The sequence below is a fragment of the Macaca thibetana genome, chromosome 4, assembly GCF_024542745.1.
Source record: "Macaca thibetana thibetana isolate TM-01 chromosome 4, ASM2454274v1, whole genome shotgun sequence".
Classification (NCBI taxonomy): Eukaryota; Metazoa; Chordata; class Mammalia; order Primates; family Cercopithecidae; genus Macaca; species Macaca thibetana.
In genome coordinates, this window is record NC_065581.1 from 42449944 (window position 1) to 42460178 (window position 10235).

Sequence of the window (10235 nt, forward strand, 5' to 3'; positions counted from 1 at the left end):
CAGAACATGTGTCAGAGTGGAAAAGGCTTTGGGACTTGGCAGTAGAGATGGGACTCTGGGGAACTTAATTAAGCTCTTCAAACCTCAATTTTCTTACGTTGTAAAGTAGGTCAATAATACCCACCTTAGAGATTCCGTTTGGGAGTCGAATGAGAAAGCAGATGTCAAGTACCTAGCACGGTGCTGGGCACATGGTAGTACTGATCAAGGGATGACTTTTATTAATAATTTGCTAGCACTGCCAGGCCACACGTTGATTGAATATGGAAATACTGAAGTATTAATCTTCATTTTATGGGTTGGGAAAATGAAGTCCAGAGAGAAGAGGCAACTTGTCCAAGGTTACACGGCTACATGGTAGCAGAGCTGGAACTAAAATACGGGGTTCTCGACTCCCAGTACAACCAGTAGGGCTTGAGCCTATGCTGTAGTGAAGGGAGAAAGGAAGGGATGGGAGGAGCTGCCACTCCTCCCCCTCCTCCACAAGCTTGGCCTAGGCCGCCTGCCTTCTAGTGTGAAGGCCACCTTTCTCTTTTCCCTTTAAGCGGGGAGGGGGACTATAGGTTCAGAATCTGGTGTTTCCACCTGCACACAACCTTGGAGCATTCCCCATTCCCCAGGCACTCCTGAGGTTCTTGTGAGAGACACATAAATGGGAGAGAGAATTCCCTAGAACGCGAAGAGGAAAAATGACTGATAACCCCTCTCTCCAGAAAGGGAGATTTTTAGGGTTTGGAAACCCTAGCCTACACGTCCTTATGGAAGATTTTGGCAGCAAGTCTCAGACCAATTTGGGAGCTATCACTGAATGGATCATCTCAAAGAAGCAAAAGGAAACTCCCCTTGAGCCTGAAGTTATTGGCTCCCTTCAGCGTTGCCTCCCAGGATTCTCTGTGGAAATACACACCTTCAGTCCACTGCCAGTTCCACCAAGCCAGGATCACAGCAGGAACCCTCTTTCCTCCAAATTCTGCCACTTCGGATGCTATGATCTTGTGAGATGTTGCTCCTGGGCCCTTGCAGAGCCTGGACGCAGGGCACACCTGCCTGAGCTAGAAAACAAGAGCTCCTGGCACAAAAGGTACACATCTGGACAGGGCTGCCGGTGTTGGGCCGTGGAGTCAGTGTTGCTGTGGTGTGTCGCCCGGGCTGGGCAGGCCTGGGCCTGGCGAATGCCCTCCTTGCCTTGATCCTGGTCCCAGGATCCCTCCTGAGACCAGGGTGTTTTCCCGACTGTCCCTCTGGCACAGCCCTGCACCTTCCTTTCCCGTCTGGATGGTAGCCATACAACCGCCTGTGCCCTGAATCCCAGCTGCTCTGCCCACCTCCCTGGGCCCCATCCTCTGGCCAACTGGAGCCTCCACAGCCAGGCCTGATGGTGGGTGGAGCCAGTTGATAGTGCAAGATAGAGGTAAATGGTGTTTCCTTTCCTGCTGCAGTTCTGATGGTCTGTGACCCAGGCTACCATGTAAATGGAAAGTGGGGCGACATGGTGGGTTTTTCTCAGACTAACAGTATGTAGAATAGAGACCATTAGGCATTTGTTAAGGTAGTCAGGACTGGTGGGAGCAGAAGTTAACTAGCAGGAAAGGGGTGGCAAAATGCTGGCGACTTGAAGGCGAGGTGGCTTAGGGAATGGAGCCAGGGACTCAGTAGTTGTATCCATCCTGTGAACACTGTGGAGAACACTGTGGAGTGCCTACTGTGTGCTGGAGGCCAGGGTGGTGAAGGGCACAGCACAAGGGACCCAGAGAAGGGGTGACTTGCGTGCAACTTGGAAAATCAGAAATGGAGCAAGGGGTGGAGCACAGATCTGTGGGCACTGGCCACCTGAGCCGGCGTGGGTCCTGAAACCCCCAGCTGAGACAGGACATGTCTGCTGCCCAGAGGGCCCTTAGGAGGGCCTCCCTGTGTGAAATGAAACCGGGCGGTGGGGAGGCAGAGGGTGGGAGGTTGAGGTGGTTTCCGTTCTCATCTCCTCAGCGGAGCTTCCTTGGATTCCATTCCCGGCTGGCTTTACTTTTCTAGGAGAACATTTCTGTGGAGACTCAGGCCTAAAGAAGTTGCTCCAAAAGAGGGTGGCGGTGCACTTCCTCCTTTCCTTCGGGGTTCCCCTGCAGGTGCACATCCGCATCCTGGAAGGAAGGGGTGCACTGGGGCAAGTTTTGGGGAGATATGAAACGTCAGGATTTGTGGGAGACCCAGCGAGGGGCTGCAGCTGTGAGCACTCGGAGCAAAGCGCCAGGCTTTTTGAGGCTGCGTCTCTGGATGGGAGCTGGAGAAGCTGGACAGTCAGGCCATGCACAGGGTGTAGAGTTGGTGCACTGAGAGAATCCCTCCTTCAGGAAGCCTCTGAGCTTTCTTTCCCAGAGAGCCAGAGCTACCTGATCCCCCTCCCCAGCTGAGCACTCGCTTTGGATTGTTCCCCCAGTGAGCTTTTACCTTTTTAACTGAGCGCATCAGTTCCGGTTGCTGGAAGCTTCTGCATGTCTGAGACCTGAGCACAGTGATGTAACACAAGGGCTTTTCGGCACTCACCTGACACAGAGAAAATAACTGCAGCTGGGCCAGCTCGGGCCGGCAGCTGGGGATCCGGAAACACTGGAAGAGGGGACGGCTCAGGCAGCATGGCAGTTTTTAGCCACAGAGAGGGCTGCCCACCCATTGTGGTCAGAGATGATTTCGCCTAAATGGCCCGGACCCACACGGGTACATCGTGAGGGGCCCTGGTAAGCCAACTGCTGCCGACTTCCTAACTCACTCTTCGGCCTTAGGCATGACCCGTCTTCTCTCTGGGCCTCAGTTTTCCTAACTGTACAGTGGGTGAAGAGGGTGCCTGCAGCCCCACGTCCTCGGGCTCACCATCCTGAAGCTGTGGGTTGGGAGCCAGGCAAGAAGAGACCTGAAGGTCTCAATGCACACCCTCTTTGTTCCAAGGGCGTCGGGAGCCTACTGCTTCCATGGGTCCTTCCCGAAAGGGGAGCTGTGGAGCTCGGGGCAGGGGACACCACGACCCTTGCAAGTCTCCTCCTTCCCAATTAGGCAGTGGAGCCTGATTAAAAGGGGTGCTGCCTGCCTCCTCCCGCCCGATCCCCATCGACGAGATTTCCCTTCATCAGAATCTCACATCCTCCAGAAATTAATTTGATGCCTCATGTTATCAATTAATTGAATCTCGTTGGGAGAGAGCTCCGCGAGGCGAGGCGGGCTTCAGCTTGGCCCTTGTGCGCCGCCGTCTCCCCTCCCCCTCACACCAGGGCAGCCTTCCCCTCCCCCATTCCTTTTCTTCCACCTTTCTTTTAATTGCACTTATTTTCTAAAATAAAACCACTGCTCTGCGCCTCTTTGCCCAGTTTGGCTTGGATGGATACCCATGGACTGGATACTGGCTGGGATTTGCCCTTTCTGGGGTGGGGGCAGGAGGACTTCCCCTCCCCTGGACCCTGTCTGATCTCTCCTTAAGTAAACAGAATCTCACCCTTGGGGAATTTGGCCGAGATCCTGTGGGCTCCGGGGCCTACTGGTGAGAAACTTAGAGAGCAGGACTAGGGGAAGGAGGAAGAGCTGGGAACAGACTCCACCCTAGTTGGGAACAGGGGAGGTATAGAAGGACCAAGCTAGGGACCTTTTAACCCTCAGGATTTTGCCATTCAGAAACTGTTGCCCCTTCCAGAGCTGATCCATTAAATGCAGGGCAGAGGGCACAGGTGTGTGGTACCTCCAAGCCTCCTAACAGTCAGGTCAGGTATCTGCAGGAACAAGCCCTCAGCATTTTCAAGGACACTTGGAAGCCCTTGGTCTGCCCCCTGCATGGAAGATGGGGGACGAAAGTTCTAACAGGACATCCCTATTAGGAAACCTGGCGTTGTGGCAGGTAGAGCTAGGTAGTCACCAGGCCCTGACTGAGGAACTGTGTTTTGCAGTTTCACATACCTCCTTGTTCTTATCCCCACAACAACCCTGAAAGATTCTCCAAGCAGTGGTAATGATCACTCTCATTTGATAGGTGAAGGACCTGGGCCCAGAGAGGTTACCTGACTTGCCCTGAGTCACAGTTAACTGGAACTTGCATTTCTGAAATGCTGGCCGTAAGGGCTGAGGTCACAAATGGACTAACTTCATCCCTGCTGAGTTTTATTGACCCATACACAGTTCATTACAATGGTAAATTTCACATAAATATCCCCACTTCAGCTCCTTTTGAAAAACCCAAGCCCTGTCAACACTGAACCTACATTTCTGTGTGGAAAGGATGGACTGGGATTGAGTGACACCTGCCTCCTTGTGCCCTCCTCACCTGGCCTCCTAAGTGACCAGCCTAGCCCCTGAGGGCATTTTGGTTAGCAGTTTTGACGTGGAGATTCACCTGTCCCCAGTATTCCTCAAGGAAAATCTAGTGGGGGACAGTGTCTGAAAGACTCTGCAGGGTCTGGCCAGGCACGGTGGCTCACGCCTGTAATCCCAGCATTTTTGGGAGGCCGAGGCAGGTGAATCACCTGAGATCAGTGGTTCAAGACCATCCTGGCCAACATGGTGAAACCCCGTCTCTACTAAAAATACAAAAGTTACCCGGGCGTGGTGGCAGGCACCTGTAGTCCCAGCTACTCAGGAGGCTGAGGCAGGAGAATTGCTTGAACCCGGGAGGTGGAGGTTGCAGTGAGCCGAGATTGTGCCACTGCACGTTAGCCTGGGCCACAGACTGAGACTCTGTCTCCAGAAAAAAAAAAAAAAAAAAAGACTCTGCAGGGTCTGTACAAGAAGTGTACAAGAAGAGCTCAGAGAGGACCTATAAGGACACCGTGACCCAAATCTTACTCCCATGCAGCTACTTAATAACTGATGGTGGGATGGGCGCAGTGGCTTATGCCTGTAATCCCAGCACTTGGGAGGCCAAAGTGGGAGGATCGCTTGAGCTCAGGTGTTTGAGACCAGCCTGGGCAATATGGTGAAATTCCCTTTCTACAAAAAAAATACAAAAATTAGGGTGTGGTGGTGTGTGACTGTAGTCCCAGCTACTCGGGAGGCTGAGACCAGAGGTTCACTTAAGCCAAAGAGGCAGAGGTTGCCGTGAGTGAGCCGAGATCGCGCCACTGCACTCCAGTCTGAGCCACACAGAGTGAGACCCTGTCTCAAAAAAAAAAAAAAAAAAAAAAAAAAAAGTGATGGTGGTGGGTGTTTCTTTTTCCCTTCTTTCTACCATAGAGGTTAGGTCTTCTTACCATAAGCCCTTGTGTCTCCGGGGGCCTGTTTCAAGATGAAACCAGCCCATCCCTGACAGGGTGAGCCCCTCTATAATAAAGTTATCACTTGCCCCCTACATCTGGGGAAATGAAGGGAGGGGCCAAGGCATGTCTGGAGCAGGCTGGGCAGAACAGCCTGAGGCCCAGAAATGGCCGTACTCAGTGGTTTGTCCCAGGCCCACTAGAGCCCCTCCTGTGCCCACAGGAAACCCTGGTGCCAAAGGCACTACCAGAACCAGGCTCCAGATGGCCATTCAGGCCCTGGGCGAGTTGCCCCTACCCCTTAACCAGCAGGCCCCCCACGTAAGACGTCACTATTTAATTAGCCGTCTCTGATTAACCAAACTTGGCATTCGGCTCCTCTTGCCCTCATCTTTCCCAGCTCCGAATCAATGGCTTTGATATGCTAATTAGGGAGTAATTTAATTTCAAAAGGCCGCAATTAACAAGGGTGTTGTGGACATGCTGTAGTTAAGCGGAGTAATCTAATTTGCATTAGTAACAAGCAGGGACTAATTAGAAGCTTAATTAGACACTTAGATGGCTCTTATGTTTACTTTCTTAATGAGATGGAGTGGGATCTTTGGTTCTCTTTCTTTTTTTCCCCCTTTATTGTTAATTCTTTTTTTTTGGTCTGTGTAGTAGGAAGGGGTATTGAGGGAGGCCACCTTGCCAGGGCCTGTGGGAGCGTTTCAGGGCTGGAGCCAGTAAAAGGTGAGCTGGAGGGTGGTGGTAGGGGTGAGGGAAGGCTTGGATTCCAGAGCGACTCGGGGAGTTAGGACGCGGAGAAGAGCACTGGTTTAGGAGTCAGAAGAGCCACCTGGTTTCAGTTTGGCTCAGCCACTTAGCAGTCAGGTAACCTTGTCAAGTCTTTGGCATCTTTGAAGTGTGGTTCCATCCTCTGTCAAAATGAGCGCAAAATTGCATGGGGGGAGAGAGGAGGGAGAGGCTGTAGAAAAGCACTCTTGCAGACTCTGTGAATCGAAGGTTTTTTTTTTTTTTTTTTTTTTTTTTTGAAATGGAGTCTCTCTCTGTTGCCCAGGATGGAGTGCAGTGTCGCCGTCTGCCACTGCCCAGGATGGAGTACAGTGGCACTCACTGCAAGCTCCGCCTCCTGGGTTCATGCCATTCTCCCATGGAGTGCAGTGTCGCCGTCTGCCACTGCCCAGGATGGAATGCAGTGGCACTCACTGCAAGCTCCGCCTCCTGGGTTCATGCCATTCTCCCACCCACCACCACGCCTGGCTAATTTTTTGTATTTTTAGGAGATGGGGTTTCACCGTGTTAGCCAGGATGGTCTCGATCTCCCGACCTTGTGATCTGCTCGCCTCAGCCTCCCAAAGTGCTGGGATTATAGGCATGAGCCACCGCGCCTGGCAGTCGAATAGTTTTTAATAATAAAATATATTCACAAATTGTGTGCCAAGGCCTTGCTGCATCATGGCTCAGCTCAGAAGCCACCTCCTACAGAAAGCCTTTCCGGAGCACCCCTTACTCCCTCCAGGCTCCATGGTCCCCAGTGTCTAACATAACATTTGTAAAGCTGTGTGTGTTGTGTAAGATGGAAGTTCTCAATCCTGGCTGCACTGGGAATTTAGAATGCTTGGAAAGCTTTTTTAAAAATCCACGCCTGGGTCCAATTCCCTGAAGAGTGCGATTTAATTGACTTAGGGTGGGCCATAGGTATGGGTTGGTTGGTTTGTTTTTTTAAAGCTCCCCAGATGATTCTGATGTTTAGAAGGAAAGCTTACCTGCCCATTAGTCTCTCCTCTCTCCATTTCAAGCCCTGCAAAAGCAAGGTCTCCGTTTTACTCACCTCCATTTGCCCCAACCCCAGTGCCCATTGTGCTCCGTATCAGCTGCAGGTGAAGGCTCCCTGCCCCACTCTGACCTTAGGGAACTCACCCAGACTTGACAGGGCCTATAGTGTTGAGTTGCGAATGCCTTATTCAGGCTCTGAGAATCTCCTGGAGAAGGAGCTGAGGAGAATTGAGGGAAATCACTAAAGAGGTTAGGGCCCGAGAGTCTTATGAGATGTGGCTGCCTTGCTAAAGGAGAATTGGACAAAATTGGTATGAATTTTATGGGCATCAATTTGGGAATGAATATATCAAGAACCTTAAAAATATGCAGTTCCACCTTCTAAACATGTATCCTAGGCAAATAGTCAAAAATGTAGAGTATCCTGTTCCCATAAAGGTGTTTACTGCAGAGTCATAGTAAAACATGGCTAACAGCCTCGATGTCCAATTCTAGGGGATTGGCTCAATACATTCTGGAACATGCGGCCCATTCAGGCAACTGTGTGACCATTAGAAACTTGCTTAAGATATTTGATGGCATGTGGAAATGCTTATGATAGTAAGTGGTGAGTGGAAAAAGAAGAAAATTCAAACCATGTACAGATTATGACCCCAATTTCACTTTTTTGATGTTTATATGCCAAAAGAGAGTGAGAGTGGATTGACTGGAAAGGCTGTATATCCCAAAGGGCTAGATCTCTATGGGGTAGGATTATGAGTACTCTATTTTTTTTTTCCTTTTTTTCAAAATTTTCTACCAGGATGTCTCTTACTTTTAGGATTCAGAAACAAAGTTAGTTGGAACTTGGGAGAGGACCTGGAACAGACAGCACAGGATGGCAGCTTCACCTTCCAAATCGAAGGCTTTGTTGGAGGCTTTCAGATAGGAATGTCTTTGCCCTGCCACTTGTACTGAGCTCCTCTGAGCACCGAAGTGTGCTGAGAGGCCTTGAATGGTCCCTAGAGTTGAGGTAGGTGGCTTCTAGGATATCACAGTCATTTAGGGAGACTCCTAGGCCAGGAACTCAGACAGAGGTAGGGGTACAGAGGGAAGCCCAGGGTGCCTGCCTCTGACCCACACAATGAGGAGTGCCAAAGGAGGGCAGGGGCTTGGAGAGGGATTAAGCCTACTCTGGAACTCACAGAGTCCCATGTGCTTGGGGAGAGAAACTGCTGGCATGATCAGGGAGCCAAGCAGTGCATGACTCACATCACCCAGCTCTGGCTTCAGGACCTATTTTGGAGCTATAGCCACATTCTAACCCATGGGTCTTGCCTCACTTTCTTCAAGTGCTGACCCAAGGGCTGGGAGAGCAGGGTGGGATCAATTTTTAAACCATAGCCCACTCAGAGGTAGGTTGTAGCAGGACTTTCTGGACCCCCATAATTATAGTAACTACCCTTCTCTAAATGTCTTCCTCATGCAGTGTGTCTTATTTGATATCACTGCAACCCTGGAAGGAAAATGTATTGGCATTAACCTCACATTACAGATAAGGAAACCAAGGCTCAGACTGGTGACCTCAGTCCAGAATGTCACAAAGGTAATAAGAAGCCAGGAAGGGTTAGCAGGTCATCTGGCAAATGAGTGGTTGGCTAAGTAAGCCAGAAGCCCCAAGTGGCCACTGCCCTGGAGCCCTCCCCTTACCTGGAGCCTGAAGCCAGAAGCCACTGGGCCTCTGGGGCCAGGGCTGAATGGGGGAGGCTAGTCCCTGGGACTTTGGATTGGGAAGCATCCTGCAGTTAAACTTCTAGGGCCAGGGCTCATTGCTCTGAAAAGCCCTCTGTTTTATATCTCTTGACACAGGTAAGATATAGCAGGATAGCTAGAAAGAAACAAATAGAGAAAGAAGGAACTAGAAGACATCCTTGTGCTCTGGTATCCACATGTGTGTCTTTTTATATAATCTAGAAATGTATGTATTTCAAAGACTTTTAGTTCTGGAAAACTCTGAAACTGATGACCCTTCTTTTGTAAAATAAAGGCCTTTGCATATGTTTGCCCTGCATTCATTGTATACTTTGCTTGGCCAATACCTACTCAGCCTTCATATCTAAGCATAAATGCCCTTTCCTGGGAAAAGGAGACTTTCCCTGCCCCTCTCCGCTTATGTTAGATCCCCATTTATTTCCTGTACCCACACTTGACAGAATGTATCTGACTTTGTAGGCTTCTCCATTTACTTATGTGTTTAGTTAACATTTGTATCCTCTTCATGGGAACATAAGCTCCACAAGAGCAAGGCCTGTGTCCTGCTCTGCTGAAGTCTGCATACACAGAACCTGGCACACTGTAGGTATTTAAATATTGGTCGTACCAATGAATGGATGAAGGGTCGTTGCTGGTGAAACATGCTCCTGGCCAACCACTGGAGGAGAGAGAAGCATGACTTTGTTCATGGCTAAAGCTCCACTGGTTTTTAGGAAACTTGTTTTGAGGAAAAACAAGTGCCAGCTTTATCTAGAAAAAAAGAGAAGGGGTTAGGACCTCCAGCATTACCAGTTGCCCTTGCTGAGTCCTTTACCTACAGCTCTCAGAGCATCTAAAGACACTGCTGCACTGCCTCGTTCAGTAGGGCCCACATTTCACTTTCCTTCAGGTAGATCCCCAGTGCTTCACTTAATGGGGCCCTAAATGCATGTTGAATGATTGAATGGCTTTTGCAGATATATCATCTAGTTTTGCCCATCAGGAAACTCAGAACTAAAGTTAGTGTTCATCATTGGAGCCCCATTGCCTGGGACAACCACCATCAGCATCACCTGGGAACTTCTTAGAAATACAGATTCCCAGGCCCACTCCAGACCTACTGGGTTAGAAACTTCTACTGGGGCCCAGTAACCTGTGTTTTAACAAGCTCTCCAAGGTGATTCTGATGCACTCAGGTCTGCAACCCCTGATTTAATGTTGTGGTCCATCATTCTCACCTTCTACTCCGTGCTATTGTATTTTAAGAAATCTTACCTCTTACTGCAGTCTGCTTCCTAATCTTTGTTGGAATTATAAATTATAAAATAGATGGTTACATCTAGTCCAGTTCTCCCCATTATACAGAGGAGAAAAGAGGAGAATCAACTTGCTCCAAGTCACTCAGTAGGCCAGGTGCGGCGGCTCAGGCCTGTAATCCCAGCACTTTGGGAGACTGAGGAGGGAGGATCACTTGAGCCCAGGAGTTGGAGACCAGCCTGGGCA

The 10235-nt window shown here is 50.0% G+C and overlaps 2 protein-coding genes across 9 annotated transcripts in view; both read left to right on the forward strand.

The window, feature by feature from the left end:
- The window catches only part of TOMM6 (translocase of outer mitochondrial membrane 6), a 657333-nt gene that overhangs the window by 422035 nt on the left and 225063 nt on the right, over positions 1 to 10235 (forward strand). The window contains exon 1 of one of the 4 annotated variants that reach the window (XM_050789516.1): positions 6157 to 6173. The exons of the other annotated variants lie outside the window; for them this stretch is intronic. The gene's annotated coding sequence lies outside the window, so the exon portion shown is untranslated. Of the gene's footprint in view, positions 1 to 6156; positions 6174 to 10235 lie in introns of those variants that run through there. 4 annotated transcript variants of the gene reach the window in all.
- FOXP4 (forkhead box P4) overlaps positions 1 to 10235 on the forward strand; it is a 54401-nt gene that overhangs the window by 3703 nt on the left and 40463 nt on the right. The window lies entirely within an intron of this gene.